The following is a 15,847-nucleotide window of genomic DNA, read 5'->3' on the forward strand; positions in this document are numbered from 1 at the left end:
AAAGTCCGGCACCTGTTGGTGGTTCCAGAAAATGCCAGCCAGTAAGGCAGGAGGGAACACTCCATGGCCCTGGAGAATAGGGGGTGGGAGTGGGAGGTGGGAAGTGGGAGGTGGGGTGGGGAGGTCAGCTGTGTTGGGAGATAGTAGTGAGGATGTCAGAACATGGTAGAGGGAACAAGCAAGGAAATGAAACCTAAAGTTACCCACAAAACTCAAGAGGAGCAAGGCAGAGAATGTAGGAGGAAAGTGGGGTTGAAGACCTCCGCTCCTGCCAGCTCTGTGATCTTCACCCCATTGAGAAACCTGTATTACTTCTCCCCTGAAGAGCAGAGTGAGCTGCCCCTCCCCCTTCTGCAATGTCTGCCCTTCGTCCCACCATGGCATTAAAACTAAGGTTCCAGGAAGCACACGGCCAAGCCTTCTGCTCACCCACAAGAAGAACCCTGCTCTACAGTGCTGCGAAAACAGCCCACAACCAGAGCTAAGTTCAGGGACTCACCGGAACCACTATGCACCCAGGTAGCTAAGAATAAGAATAGAAACAGCCTCAGAGAGGCCTGAGAGGATTAACTGACCTAATTAACAATTCTCGTGGCCAGAGCTAGGTCAGTGTGGTCCAAGTAGACCCTAGTAGAGGGCTGTGTCATTTTGCAGCTGGAAGAAGCCGTGGGCTTTTGGGCCCTGCCTGAAGCTGCAGACAGTCAGAGGTCTCCCGAAATCCTGGGTGCTCCACACGGGAGGAGTGAAGGCCACAATAACCGCTATTTATCAGTCAGGCTTGGTTACTTTTGCCTGTAACTCCAACATGTAAGATGCTGAGTCAGTAGGATTGCTACAGGCTTGCGAAGTGAGTTCCAGGCCTGGTTAGGTTATAGAGCAACACCCTGTTTCCAACAAACAGCAACAAACGAGTTCCGAATAATCACTCGGGTTCACAATTCACCTGAAGAGGTTTCTGTTGCAGAGATTGGATAGCTAACAGGAGACCTCTGTTAAGAACCTCTGTTGAGGTCGCGGCCACCGGAGACTAGAAGGAGGACTCTAGATACCTCTCTGCGATCCCTCGCACCGCCCCCCCACCCCCCCACCCCCGCCATGGAGAGGATCGAGCTGATCCAGAAGGCCAAGCTGGCAGAGCAGGCCAAGCGCTACGACGACATGGCCACCTGCATGAAAGCCGTGACAGAGCAGGGCGCCAAGCTGTCCAACGAGGAGCGCAACCTGCTGTCGGTGGCCTACAAGAAAGTGGAGGGGGGGGGGGCGGCAGGTCCGCCTGGAGGGTCATGTTGAGCATCGAGCAAAAAACCGACACCGACAAGAAGTTGCAGCTGATCAAGGACTATGGGGATAAAGTGGAGTCAGAGCTGAGGTCCATCTGCACCACAGTCCTGGAATTGTTGGATAAGTATCTAATAGCCAATGCAACAAATCCAGAGAGTAAGTAAGGTCTTCTATCTGAAAATGAAGGGAGATTATTTCCAGTATCTTGCTGAAGTATGTGGCCATGATCGAAAACAAACGATAGAAAATTCCCAAGGAGTCTACCAAGAGACACTTGATATAAGCAAGAAAGAGATGCAACCTTCGCATCCAATCCTCCTGGGGCTGGCTCTTAACTTTTCTGTATTTTACTATGAGATCCTTAATAATCCAGAGTTTGCCTGCACACTGGCTAAAACGGCTTTTGATGAGGCCATCGCAGAACTTGATACACTGATCGAAGACTCCTACCAAGACAGCAGGATCATGCAGTTGCTTAGAGACAACTTAACATTTTGGACATCAGACAGTGTAAGAGAAGAATGTGATGCAGCGGAGGGGGCCGGGAACTAAAGGCATCCAGGGCACCAACCTCCTTCCCCTCAAGAACACCTTTTTACATCTCCATTCCTTATTCCACTTGGATCTCCTCTAGCAAGGAAGCCCATTCATGTGCATGGGATCAACTGTTTATAGTCTTTTCACACTGCAGCTTTGGGAAAACTCCATCCCTTGGTTTGTGTTGTCTCCACCTTTCTGGTGTGCAGTTACGGCTGTAGAAAAGTATCAATAGCTTCATTTCATATAACCACGAGTAACTTCCAGACACTGGGTAGAGGACTGACAGCACAGTTGGTATTTAAGTAATCTGAACCAGTTCTGTGAGTGACCGTGTTTTGTATTACTATGAAGATATGGAAATGTAGTGCATTACAATTTAAAGTAATTGTAACAGTAACGTCTTGATTTCTACATTCCTTTTCTGAACCTTCTTGGGGGTTTCCTTTCAGAAGCGACTTTTCCATGCTCTTATTACAAATTCTTTTTTAGTAGGAATCCAGAAGTGTTAGATTGAATGGGAAAGTACTTAATGCATCCAGGCTTGGGGTCACAGATTGAAATGTCTCCTGTGTCACATATTCTGGAGGTAACATCTGTTTGTGACAACAGGGAGTTTCTTTATGCATTCTTCATTTGCTGCTGTTTAAGTTGACAACTTCCTACCCAATAAAAATGCACTTACACTCCTGCATTCGTAGCTCTGGTATTCACTTCACCTTGTGATAGAAGTAGCATGTTGCTGCCAGAATACAGGCATTGCTTTGGGCAAATTAAAATGCACATCCTTTCTTAATAGACTAGAAAGGAGAAATAAAGTACACAAGTCCATGTCTAAACTTTTGTACTTTTCCATGCAGATTTGTGCACATGTGAGAGGGTATCCGGTTCGTCCAGTGATTGCTCTTTAGAGAGTTGGACCACTATATTGTGTGTTTGCTAATCATTGACTGTAGTCCCAAAAAAAGCCTTGTGAAAATGTTATGCCCTATGAACAGCAGAGTAACATAAAATAAAACTACATTTTATAAAATCAAAAAAGGAAGAAAGGAAGGAAGGAAGGAAGGAAGGAAGGAAGGAGAAAGAAAGAAAGAAAGAAAGAAAGAAAGAAAGAAAGAAAGAAAGAGAGAGAAAAAGAGAGAGAGAGAAAGAGAGAACCTCTGTTGAGATTAGAGCCCAAGCTCTTGGAGCTTCATGGAGATTCGCCTGCCTGACAGCTGCCTCCACAGGGCCCTGTGGTGCCTCACCCCCAACCCCCAGTGCAGGCTTGGGATGTGGGGCATCGCATCTGTTCACCTCCTCCTCTGCCAGCCTAGTGACCTGGCAGGCTGCCAGCCTATCAGGCAGGGCATTCGGGGAGGCCCGATTTTAATCAATTTCTATTTCCTGTAGAAACAGGTTTTTTCAGTGGTTTTGTAACGCAAGCGCTTTTGATCACATTAGGACTAGTCATGGCAGCCAACTTGGCAGCTTGTGTGCAGATTGCCTACAATGGCAGATCGTTTGCCTTTATTGCAATTCAAAGCCACCTAAGGAAGAGGGAGGGAGGAGAAGAAAAAAGGAAAAAAGTGAAAGGAAAAAAGTAATAACCCAAGCCCCATGTTATATAATTGCATAATACGGCACTAATTTTCTTTAAGGAAAATCAATTCACCTCTTCGTATCTCTCACCCTGCCTGTCTCTTTGTCTTTCTCACAAGCACTAGTGAGAACACACAGATACACACACACACACACACACACAGTTCAGTGAGTGCATTGGGAGAACCTGCCAGCAATGAGCTCTGACTTGGAATCTTTTTTTCCTGTCTCCCCCCACCAACCCACCATCCTCCCCATCACACTTCAAATTTGAGGAGAGCCGAAGTAGTGAGAAATCAAGAAAACCCTAAGGGAAAATGCAAATTGAAGGTTCTCACAGGTGGGAAGAGGAAAGGGGCTGTTTCTGAGTAAACAAGAAGATCAAATGAGATGCAATAAAAACCAGAGTATGGATTGGGCTGGCCAGATGGCTCAGGCTGTGGATCCTGAGGACCTGAGTTCCAATCCCCAGCATCCTCATGGTAGAAGGAGAGAGCTGACTCCCATAAGTTGTCCTCTGACTTCCACATGTACGTTGTGGCATACATGTCTGCATACAAACACATACAATACACACACACAGATAAACACCATGAGAATACAAATAAATATGTGACTTTAAAAAAGAATCGGCATATTAAGATATTTGGGTTCAAAGAGGGCGTGGAATTTGAAATTAAATGAGTTTAATGATCAGATACTATCTAGTTCAGTCATTCACTCTTAGAAAAGCCTGATTCTCTGTCTCCCAGCTTGATCAAACATTTCTGCTCTGCCTACACCTCTCATGCTGGGAATGCATTAATCTCACAGTGCCTTCAGAGAGTCCCTGCAGGCCATCCATTTGGTTCCCAGGATGCCTTCCTAGCTATCCAAACTTGATTGACACATGCTCTACTCTCAGGGCTATCTGAGCTAACTGGATAAGCCAGTGTGCTCTTACAGACGGTAATGTGTGCATGCTATGCTTGCTTTGTTCTGGAAGAAAGAAAGTGTATCCTTCTCAAATCAAGAGCTATGGGTGCCCATGCAAACATGTTGGGGAGGAGTTTTCTGAAAGAATGGCCCTCCTGGGTTCAGTCACATGAGCTCCATGCCTCACTTGCTCTGGAACTGGTCTTGTTGGATACAGGTAAGCACAGAGGTTTATGGCACCTATGTGAAACCTCAGTGTTCTGAGTAGCTAAGGACCAAGGGACTGAAATGCTCTGGGAGCCCAGTGAGGTTCTAAGGTAAGACACTGAATAACACAGAAAGTGTGAGCTTGGCTATGCTGCAGGACCAAGGATCGGAATGGAAACAGGTAAGAGAACATAAGCTTTAACTCGACTGAACAGTGACCTCTGCACTCCATCACAGCCTTAGCACTGCTGTGCACTTAGACTTGTAAGATGTGTTTTTCCATATTTCAGTTTCTTTCAGGAAGCACGAGAGGACAGTCAGGGGTCATCATGCACATTCATGGAGCTGTGAGAAATGGGTTTTAAGCTGAGGCAAAGGTGGGGGAAGGGACGGAAAGCAGCACTCCTAAAACTTGGGTATGGAAAATCAACACTGAACTCTGCGAGTGAGGATCCCGAGTCGGGTGGAGAGGAAAGGGTGCTTGCGTGGCTTAAAGGCTCCCAAAAGATTCAGGAGTGCGTGCTGGTCTGGATATTGACCAGTACTTCTCAGCATTACTGATCACACTGTTTTTTTAAACTATAGGCTCCCTAACCCCAGCTACCTCCAGAGTTGTTGATTCAGCAGTTAGAAGTCACTGAAATCCATATTTTCATTTATCTCTTTTAATTCACAAAATAAAATGTATGTTTGCATTGTACAATGATGCTTTGCTATATTTACATATCCTGAGCTACTTGCCTCAAGCTACTTAACACACCCAGTCCCTCACCCATTTGTCACTTTTTGTGATGAAGATACTTAACCTGTACTCCCAGTCCTTTGAGCATGTGCAGTGTGTTGTCATTAACTACAGTTCCCCCGGGATATACAGTCTCTCAAACTTAGTCTTATCCTATCTGATGGAAATGTTTTATCCTTCATTCAACTCCTCCAAAACTTTCTGACACCCCTGGGCCAACTTCTACCCTACTTTCTGCCTCTGTGAACGAAGTTTTAGATTCTGCATGTGGGAGAGCACATGACGTTTCTGTCTGGGTGCTAGCTTACCTCACCCAGCACAATGACCTGTAGGATCACCCATGCTGTCACAAACGACAGGATTCTTCTTACTGCAATCGTGTCCCATTGCGTTTGTCTGCCATACTTTGTCCATTCACCAGCAGATGGACTTGAGTGTTGCTGTATGATGGCTGTTGCGATAAATGCCTTGGTGAACATGGCCTGTAAACTTGTCTTGACATAAAACTCCCCAAGACACTGTTTACTGGATCACATGGCAGTTCTGTTTGGGGCTTTCGGGAACCTCTATACTCCCATCCATCATACTCCCACTAACTTACACTACCACCAACAGTGTACCAAGGCTCCCCTTTCTCCACTTCCGTACCAAGACTTACTTCTCATCCTTCTGGTAACTGCCGTTTTGATAGAATGAGGTGGCATCTAGGTGGGGTTTTAATTTGAAAAAAAAAATGTACATTGCAAACCACCACTCCAAATAATTCTTAAATAAATATTTCTAAAGAGTACTAGGTTAATTTTTTAAATGCTAAATTAGATAATATCCATTTCTTCAAAAATATTATTGGGGGGGTGCTGGAGACAAGGCTCGGCGGTTAAGAAAACTTGATGCTCTTGCAGAGAACCGAGGTTTCGCTCCCAGGACCCTGACTAGGCGGCTTACAGCTGCCTGTAACTCCAGTTGTAGGCCCTTCTTCCCTCCCCAGGTAGCTGATAACATGTGATGCACATACATGTATATACATATACACACATGAAGTTAAAAAATAAAATCACTTTTTAAAAAGAACCTTTATTAGGCTCTTTCCACCAGGCTGGAAACTGAGGAAAGAGGGCTCAGAGGGTTCTCCTGGCCTGGAAGAGAGGAGGATGCTTTACCTGGTAGTGGCAGTTAATAGTAGAGTGAAAGCTGCAGACGAGAGGGGATCCTAAGTTAGACCACAAACTGTGGCAAGGGTTATATGTGGTTAGAAGTAGGAGCTGAACAAAGCTGCTAGGACTTGGCTCTACAGAAAAAAATATATAAAAACAGGCTATCGGAACAGGAGGTAAGAAGTGTGGTACATTCTAAGACAGTGAGAGCAAGTAGCTGGTAGGGAAGCCTGAGTGGCTGCCTTTTGGTTAGGATTGCACTACTTTCTGTGTCCCACAGAAAGCTCAGACATTGGGCTCTGGAGATACTCAGTGTTTGGATCTGCCGCCATCTTAGTAAAACAGATGAGCTAAGCCAGGTATGTCTCAGTTCCTGAAAGGAGAATGGTAACGGGCTCCCTAAGTAACCATCAGGTTTGTAATCCACAGAACTACTCCATCAATGTTAGTGTCATCGGCATACATTACAGTGCCTGGTGCTTAGCAAGCTCTCAGAGCACTGAGTCCTTAGAGACTCTCAGTAACCTAGAGAGGCAGCCATTAACAGATAACTGTAACAACAGCCATTGTAACAACTAATCCCATGTTGCAAAAGAGAAAATCGAAACTGAAGAGGTAAAGAAATTCCAACAAGCTAATCACTGTTTAAACTTGAACCCAGGGCTCTTAAACTCTAACACAATCTGTCCTTTCTCTTACAGCAAAACAAGGGAATTGAATTTTAGAAGTTTTGAATGTGGTATTCGTAAGTCATCCTGAATTCTGCATACAGGGAACAGACATGCTGGAGTAGGTGTTGCCAAAGGACAGAGCTCCTGGATTAAGTGAGAAATGAATCCCCTGGACCTTGAGAAGAAGGAAATGAGTTGGTAACAGCGTTTGTGGGCGTATTGGCTAACTTTCTACCAACTTGACACAGCTAGAGTCATTTAAGAAGAGGGACTCTGAATTAAGAAAATACCCATAGGCAAGTCGGCAGTGCATGTTCTTGATCAAAGATTGGTGTGGGTGGGCCCAGTACATGGAAGGTAATGCCACCCCTGATCAGAGGGTCTGGAGTTGCATAAGAAAACAGGCTGGGTAAGCCATGAAGAGAAGCCATGTTCCTCTATGGCTTCTGCCTCAGTTCCTGCCTCCAAGTTCCTGCCTTGAGCTGCATCCCTGCCTTCCCTTAAGAATGGAGGGTGATCTGAGAGTTGTGAGCTGAAATAAACTTTTTTCTCCCCAAGTTGCTTTTGGTAATAGTGCTTTATTACAGCAATAAAAACCTTAAGAGAGGCCTGTAAAACAGAGCTATAGCACAGTGAAGTGGGAGAGAGCAGAGGAAAGAAGGTACCATGGATGGAAAAGAACCGGAATGAGTCTTAACAACCAGTGAGAGTTGCTATGCAAAATGCTTGGGAGGCAGTAATTTGGTAATTCCTAGCTGTTGTTTTTACTCTAGCTGCTGGGATCAAAGGCTGTAGGATTACTTTCTGTGGCTTTCTTGATTCTGCAGGACCCAGCATACTTTCTGCAACTTTCTATTCCACAAGGTCTGTGGTCATTGTTACTTACTGTTTTGCAGAACAAGGTCTAAGGTCTTAGCACTTAACTCTGCAAAGTTGCATACAGGACTGGCCCTCAGGGACTTGACTGTGGGGAAAGCTTTCCAGCACTTGACGCACTAATAGCTTCGAACAAAAGCATTAATTGGGAAGACTGGGCAGATAGAATTAATTGTGGCAATCTCAGAGACGGCTGGTTCACATCCTGGGTATAAAGAGGGAGATATTTTATGGAGTCTATTAATGTCAATATTAAATGACACAAAAACTGCATTCTGGGAATCTCCTGTCCAGAATCCTATCTCTTTCATTATCTGCTGCACTTTCACGTATATTAGTGTGGAGATAGGTTTCCAATGGACAGCCAGGAGTGAGTTGGTAGATCTGCAAGTGATGCATGTGAGTTCTATAGAGAACAAACTGTTAACGGTATATTGCTAAGCTTGTATTCAAACCAAATATTCCATCTCTGTGTTGCTCTTAGGTTTGCTGAGAAATGTGGCCTTTAAGGGTAAATTTTAGATAATTTATGACAGAAATGTCCAAACAGCATGGAGATGGCTGGGTCAGAAAGCAAAGTCACCTTCACACCCACACGTCAAAGCTCATCAGCAAACCAAGTAAGATAATGAGTGCAGGCATGGGTCCCTGCAACTCTATATGAAGTTATTTTGGAAAGAGTCTGAAGGACATCTCAGCTACACTGTGTAGCCTACATTTCCCTTCCCCAACTGCAAACAACAGACTATGCTGACAAAGATTAGCTTCATTGGCCTCAAGGGTCTTTCCAAGGATTGGGAGTTATTTAACCATATGGGAGATATTTAACCATTTCTTCAATGGTGGATATTATTATTGTTTTGATTTGTTTTCCTCTTTAAAATACTTCCAGGGCAAAGATATAGCTCAGTTGGTGGAGTGCTTGCCCAACATGCATAGATTGTTTTATCCCAGCTTTGCTTAAACCTAGTATAGTGGCAGACACCTATAATCCTAGAACTCGGAAGTAGAGATAGGATCGGGAGTGAAGTTATGCTCAGCATGTAGCAAGCTTGAAGCCAGGCGGAGCTACTGAGCTGCATGAAGTCCTATCTCAGAAATAAAAATGGCTGTGTGTCCCTGTAAAAATAGTATTGGTATAAGAAACTAGAAACTGGGCTGGAGAGATGGCTCAGCGGTTAAGAGCACTGACTGCCCTTTCAGAGGTCCTGAGTTCAATTCCCAACAACCACATAGTGGCTCACAACCATCTGTAATGGGATCCGATGCCCTCTTCTGGTGGGTCTGAAGACAGCTATAATGTACTCGTATGAATAAAATAAATAAATATTTAAAAAAAGAAAACTGAAAAAGAAAGAAACTAGAAACTAAGAAGCTTGGACCAAAGAGATATTTATCTTTTGCTTTCAGGACTTTTAAATGTCCCGGGGAGCCTTCTAAAATGACATTTCAGTGTATCTTTCAACAGATTTTGATGCATTTCTCAAATCCCTACCATCACTAACTAATTGCTAATTTTTAAATTTTTTTTCCAGCAGGATCAATTCATTGATCCATTCAATATGAAGGTGTTATAATGCCTCTCACATGCAGATACCATTCCAGCTCCAGGAGAGCCTTTAATGTAAAAAAAGAAAGTCTCTTCCCACACAAGAAGTAACTTTGCTTTCATGATAAAATATATACTATCACATCTTTTATATAATATTCACATATATTATATAATTTATAAATAAATAAAAATGTATCACTGTATAATAGGAAGGCAGTAATAAGAATTGTGAAGAAAAACATACAATTAGGTAATAATGTGTCATGTAGCTTCCTCTTTCTCCTGGTGCTGGGGTAGAACCCAGGCTTCCAGCATACTGAGCATGCAGTTTACAACTGAGCTATGCCCAGTCCTGTTATACGGCTTTGAAATGAGTTCAGATGCTAACAGTTTGCCCTGGGGGTGAATGACATGTTTTCAGTAATAATAACAACTTGATATGTCCTACGCCTTTCCATGAGAATGTTACATCATACCTTTCGGGACTCACGTGTGAGGTGCTTATCTCAGCCACCAGATTCCAAACTGCTACAAGGAAAGGCTACAAGCTTAACAGACACCAAGAGTGATGGCCCTGGTAAGTTGAGAGTTCACTCAACCTACAACAGGGCCACACCTGCCATGTTTAGAATGTGGAAGCCTTGTCCACCAGCATTGCCACCTCCTGGAGTACAAAACATGCCATGCCTCTGTAGATCTGGTGTTAAGTCACCTCTCCAGACAACCTTTGGTAGGGAGCTCTGTCTCAGACTTCACTTAAACTTTTCTCCACATCTACCCTCACTCTCAGCCAGACTTTAATACAGGACCCAACAAGATTATGCCACACTCACACATGACTGGTGTATCTCATCTCTGTAGTGTGGTCCCTCTCAGATTTGTCCTCTGGATCCTCCCTGTCTTTAAGCATTGAGAGACAAAGTAGGAAGACATCTGCGTGACAAGACACCATGCAATTTGAGAAACCGTACTTTGGTTATCTCCTCATTATCAATATACAACACAGGAGAGTGTGAGAGATGGGGGGGCAGGGGACTGAGTCGGACACCCAGGGAAGCCTCCTTTTAAAAACATTTTATTTTTGTTTTATGTCCATGAATGTTTTGCCTGCATGTACATCATATGCATTCCTGGTGCTCACAAAGGCCAAAGGAGAGCATTGGATCCTCTGGAACAGCAGTTACAGTCTGTTGTAAGCTGCCATGTGCGTGTTGGGAGTCAACCCAAGTCCACTGCAAGTCCACTGGGCCGTCTCTCCAGACTATAAGGAAGTTTCTTGTCAACCACAAATAAAGACATGAAAGGAGGGAGACACTAACAGGCCATGGTAGTGTCTAAGGAACTCGCCTCTCTGTTTGAGAGAAAAGCGAGTGTTTTTCAAACCCTGGAGGGGGTTTGAAAAACCCCTACCTACTAGGAGGAGGGGAAAACTGATGTAACTGGAAAGGATGAACAAAAGAGGATCGTGGTGAGCAGTTTGAGCCATGATGTGGAAGAGCCACGGAGAGACTAGTTTTACAGTTAGAAGGATGACTCAGCAAGTAAAAGCATTTGCCACCTGTTTTAGGGTTTTATTGCTGTGAAGAGACACATTTAATTGGATCCAACTTGCAGTTCAGAGGTTTAGTCCATTCTTGTCATGATGGGAAACATGGCGGCATGCAGGCAGATGTGGTGTTGGAGCAGCAGCCTTGAGTTCTGCATCTGTAGATCCACAGGCAACAGAAGGAGCCAGTGAACCACTGAGTCTGTGTTTGAGCTTCTGAGACCTCAAAGCTCACCCCGTGGTGACACATTTTCTCCAACAAGGCCACACCTCCTAATAGTGCCATTCCCTTTGGACCTATGGGTGCCATCTTTATTCAAACTACCACATTCCATTCCCTGGCCCCCATAGGCTCATAGCCATATCATAATGCAAAATGACTTCAGTCCAACTTCAAACGTCTCTTTTGAGACTCAATCACTCTCTTAATCTATAAAATCAAAATAAAATGCAGGTCATATACTTTCAACATATAATGTTGGAATAAGTAATTATGTATATATTATATACTCTAATTAGTACAGGATATTTATTACAGTTCCAAAAGAGAGCATAGTGAAGAAATGTTGGACCAAAGCAAGACTGAAAGCCAGCTTGGCAAAGTCCAAACTCTGCATCTCCATATCTAATGTCAAAATGCTCTTCAGAGCTCCAACTTCTTTCCTCTCTGTTGACTGTAACACACTTCTTTCTCTTGGGCTAGTTCCACTCCCTGTTAGCAGTCATCTCAGCAGGTATCTGACAGTTCCAGCATCTCCAACATTTTGGGGTCTCCAAGGTTTCGCCTTCACAACTACACCCGATGGCCTCTCTAGGCCTCCAAGCTGGGACATCCCTGCCATATGCAGCCTCAGCAGCTTTCATTAATCATGGAAGGAGATTCCACAATCTCCTTTCTGTATCCTTGACTTTAAAGCCAGGACTATATGGCTGAAGATGCCAGGTTCTGCTACTTGCTGGGGCTGAAACACGGCTCCCATGTTCAGCTGCATCTTCACCAGTTTTCTGGTTTGGGTGGTTTCCTTCACTATCTAAGCCTGGATGTCCTGGAACTCACTCTGTAGACCAGACTGGCCTGAAACTCAAAGAGCCACCAGCCTCTGCCTTCTGCGGGCTAAGATTAAAGGTGTGCACCACCACGGCGGGCTCTAAGCTTTTTTAAACTTCCTTTTCACAAGTTGGAAAGATGAGCTGCCTAGGATCTTGCCCTGAGGTCACCACTCCCTTTACTCCATTTAGCATCAGGGTTTTCTTTAATCTGCTCACCCCCTTTAACTCGTCACTTAACTCTCTTCAACTTCCTGGTGCCCCTTTTCTTCTTGAACTGTGCATTTTGTATTCTCCTTGCTCAGGTGACATTTTTTCACTATAGATAAGACTGAACACTAATAACCACATGACAAAGTCAGCAGTAGGCTGTTTTGAAATTTCCTCTGCTAATGCGATTAATCCAAAACTCTTCAGTTAGCCTCAGACAGACTTTTCAGTCAGACAAGGGCAAAATGCAGCCACATTCTTCGCCAAAATATCACAAGAATGGTCTCTAGGCCACACCATACAAATATTATTCTCCTCTGAAACCTCTTGACCCAGGCCTCCACAGTTCAAATCACCCTCAGTACCTCTGTCTTACTTGTTCCTACTGTTATGGCCCATTAAGTCCCACTTAAAGCATTCAACTGTTTTTCTTATCCAAAATTCCAAAGTCCACATATCTCTAAACAAAAGCATGGTCAGGCCTATCATAGAAATACCGGACTCCCTGGTACTAACTTCTCTCCAAATTAAGGTTGTATTGCTGTGAAGAGACACCATGATCATGGTAACTCTTATAAAGGAAAAGATTTAATTTGGAGCTGGCTATAGGGCAAGTAGAACAGTGTCACCAGACAGAAAAACTGGTAACTTTGAGCAGATTCAGAAACCCCAGCAATTCTCACAATTAAGAATGGCAGGTGTTTGAATCTGCTCCAGACCTGGTTCCTGTCCTAGAGCATGTGACCATGACACCCCACTAAGAGGACCATTGGAACTGGTCACATAGCATAGAGCCCAGAGTTCTCCAGGCTAATGAGGTATCTAGATGGGCCCAAGGGTTTGGCCAATAAGCTTCCCTTCCCAGACATTCCTTTCTGCAAAAGATAATTTAATCTCTGGTCCACCCTGAGTAAGTTGTATGCATCCATGTTCCCATGATAAATAAACAGTTTGGACAAGCCAGGACTGTCTCTCTCATCAAAAACTGCTGTGAGGGGAAGCCTTCATTACTGAGCCACACTACCTAAGTCTCCTGCAGAAGGCCCTTCCTGACACTCACCCCTGAGTTAAATTGGATCCCCCATCCCTAACCCACGGGGCCCATTCCCATCTGGGGCTGGGGTCCCATCTAAGGCTGCATTCTGCCCCTCTTGAGCAGTGTGTCAATGTGTTCCACAAACCCAGCCCCCTGATGGAAGGATTCCTAACGCCCCTGTACTTTGTCCAGAGCTTTAGTCCAGTATCATCATGGCAGACATGGTGCTGGAGAAGTAGCTGACAGTTTCACATCTGGATTTGCAGGCAGCAGGAAGTGACAGTGACACACTGAGCCTAGGTTTGCATGCCTGAGACCCCAAAGCTTACCCCCCAAGTTCTACACTTCCTCCAACAAAGCCATACTTACTCCAAGACCATACCTCCTAATAGTGCCACTCCCTATGGACCTATGGGGGTCATTTTTATTCATACCACCATACCACCCAACAGTGCAAGCCTGAGTACCTGAGTTTAATTTCTGGAACCTCCATAAAAGTAGACAGAGACAACTGACTCTTTATAGTACCTCACCCACCTCCACTTGTGCACAGTGGTGCACATACTACTACTACTACTACTACTACTACTACTACTACTACTACTACTACTACTGCTACTAAGACTAAGACTAATGGTTTTAATCAAACTCTAAGTGACATGAAAACCTTGGAATGTTTTGAGCTGAGGTAGGATATAAACCTAACATGACTTAAAAGATATTACTCTTATGTGTAGAATAGACTAAAGAGAAGAGCCATTCGGTGAGTTAGGAGCCCAGTGAAAGACAAAGAGCCACAGAAGTGAGGAGAGAGAGTGTGTGAGTGAGCAGATGACTTTAATATGAAGTTTACAGAATTTGCTGATTGCTTAAATGTTGGACGTAAGAGAGATATGCTAGTCCAGATTAACCCAAAGCATTTGACTTGAAGAGGTTTGCACCTTCTTCCTCCACAAAGCAGAAAAGGCAACACAGAAAAGTGCTAATTAGCTGTGGCACAGAGTGGAAGAATTGGGGAAGACATATTCTCTTACTATGTGCAGTTCACACTATAACAAAGGCAGCTGTAGACACAGGACAATGACACTTTAGGACTGCCTCTAGATAACAGTGTCTATTCCTCAGGATATCGCCACACTCCTTTAGTAAAAGCACAATTACCTTGGCCCAGACAGAGGGAACTACTTGGGCAAAAGTGAAAAGACATGACATTGCATTGCGTCATGGAAGTTCAAAGCTAGAATCAGCAAACATGAGGTAAGATAGTGATAAAGCGCCTCAAATACCATGCCCAAGAATTTTACTCCATTCATAGCTTGAGAAGGCAACATACGCAGTCTAACCTTCCCTGACAGGCCAAATCCACCTGTTGTTGGGCTTAATGTTTGTCTTAATGAGCTCTGGCTATTGTAACAAAAAAAAGTGCATTAATTCTCAGCTCTTTCACATTATATATATAAAAAGAATCATGCCAGCAATCCTTTGATTTCAAACCTAGCTCCTGTTATTTCCTATACAAACTTGCTCTGGTCTACAACACTGACTCACAATTTACTCATTTGTAAAATCGGGATAATAATATCTATACACCTTTTGGAATTCTTGTAGGACCCAAATAAACAAATGGGTTTTAGAGACCATAGGCATAGTTTACATAAAGATTACATTTTTTGAATGCATCCTATCATTATAATAGGAGCTTTCACGGGACTTCATCTCTAGATATTAGTATCTGTACTTGTGTTTCCTGTGGGATTCTGGGAACACTCATCTAACTTATACCCTGTGGCATCTTGTTTCGCACCGGTGACACAGGTGCTTGAGTGAATATTGAACTGAACCGACATTAGTGGTCATCCGCCCTGCTTGTCGTTAACTCTTACCCTATGCATATGAGAAAATCACTTCTCTTAAAAACTGCTAAGTCTTTATTACTGGCGTCTAGGAAAGTACTCATATTCTCAGGGAAAGCAAAGTTTGTGCATTGGTTTGTTTGGCTTTCTCTCCTTTCAAGACATATGTGGACATCTTGCATGATTAAACAAGATGTTAAAGGACAATTAACATCAAAACAAAATTAGTCCCATTAAAGTGAACAAAGAGCTCACAGACCAGCGGGGTGGCATTAAGCACCTGGAACGGGTTAGTTGCTGCATTTAAGGCAATTAGTGCTGAAAGCGGCCATATTTTCCTTTGTTTTATTTCTTCCTTAGTGAACAGTAGTTTTCAGAGAAAGGGGATCATTGTTCCCTCTCGGATGCCAGCATGTTAGATTTGTATTTGTTCTAAGAATGCATCCAACTTGTCTCCATATTCTTCAGCAGCTGTGTAGCCAGCGTTTAGGGAGCATTCGTGGTTCTGAAAGTGTCATCACTTTTAGTTGCAAGCTACACTTATTCTTGAGGGAATCGTGCCTTAAAAGCACGGTACATTAATTGTTACAGCATTGTGTAATTCCCTTGGAAAAGCATATTACAGCCTCATTAAAACCA

General features: G+C 43.8%; 1 pseudogene; it reads left to right on the forward strand.

The window, feature by feature from the left end:
- The first annotated feature begins 1,089 nt into the window (after positions 1-1,089).
- On the forward strand, positions 1,090-2,133 carry LOC116095459 (annotated as a pseudogene).
- The last annotated feature ends 13,714 nt before the right edge of the window (positions 2,134-15,847 follow it).

Source organism: Mastomys coucha, unplaced genomic scaffold, assembly GCF_008632895.1.
Source record: "Mastomys coucha isolate ucsf_1 unplaced genomic scaffold, UCSF_Mcou_1 pScaffold18, whole genome shotgun sequence".
In the NCBI taxonomy this organism is placed as follows: domain Eukaryota; kingdom Metazoa; phylum Chordata; class Mammalia; order Rodentia; family Muridae; genus Mastomys; species Mastomys coucha.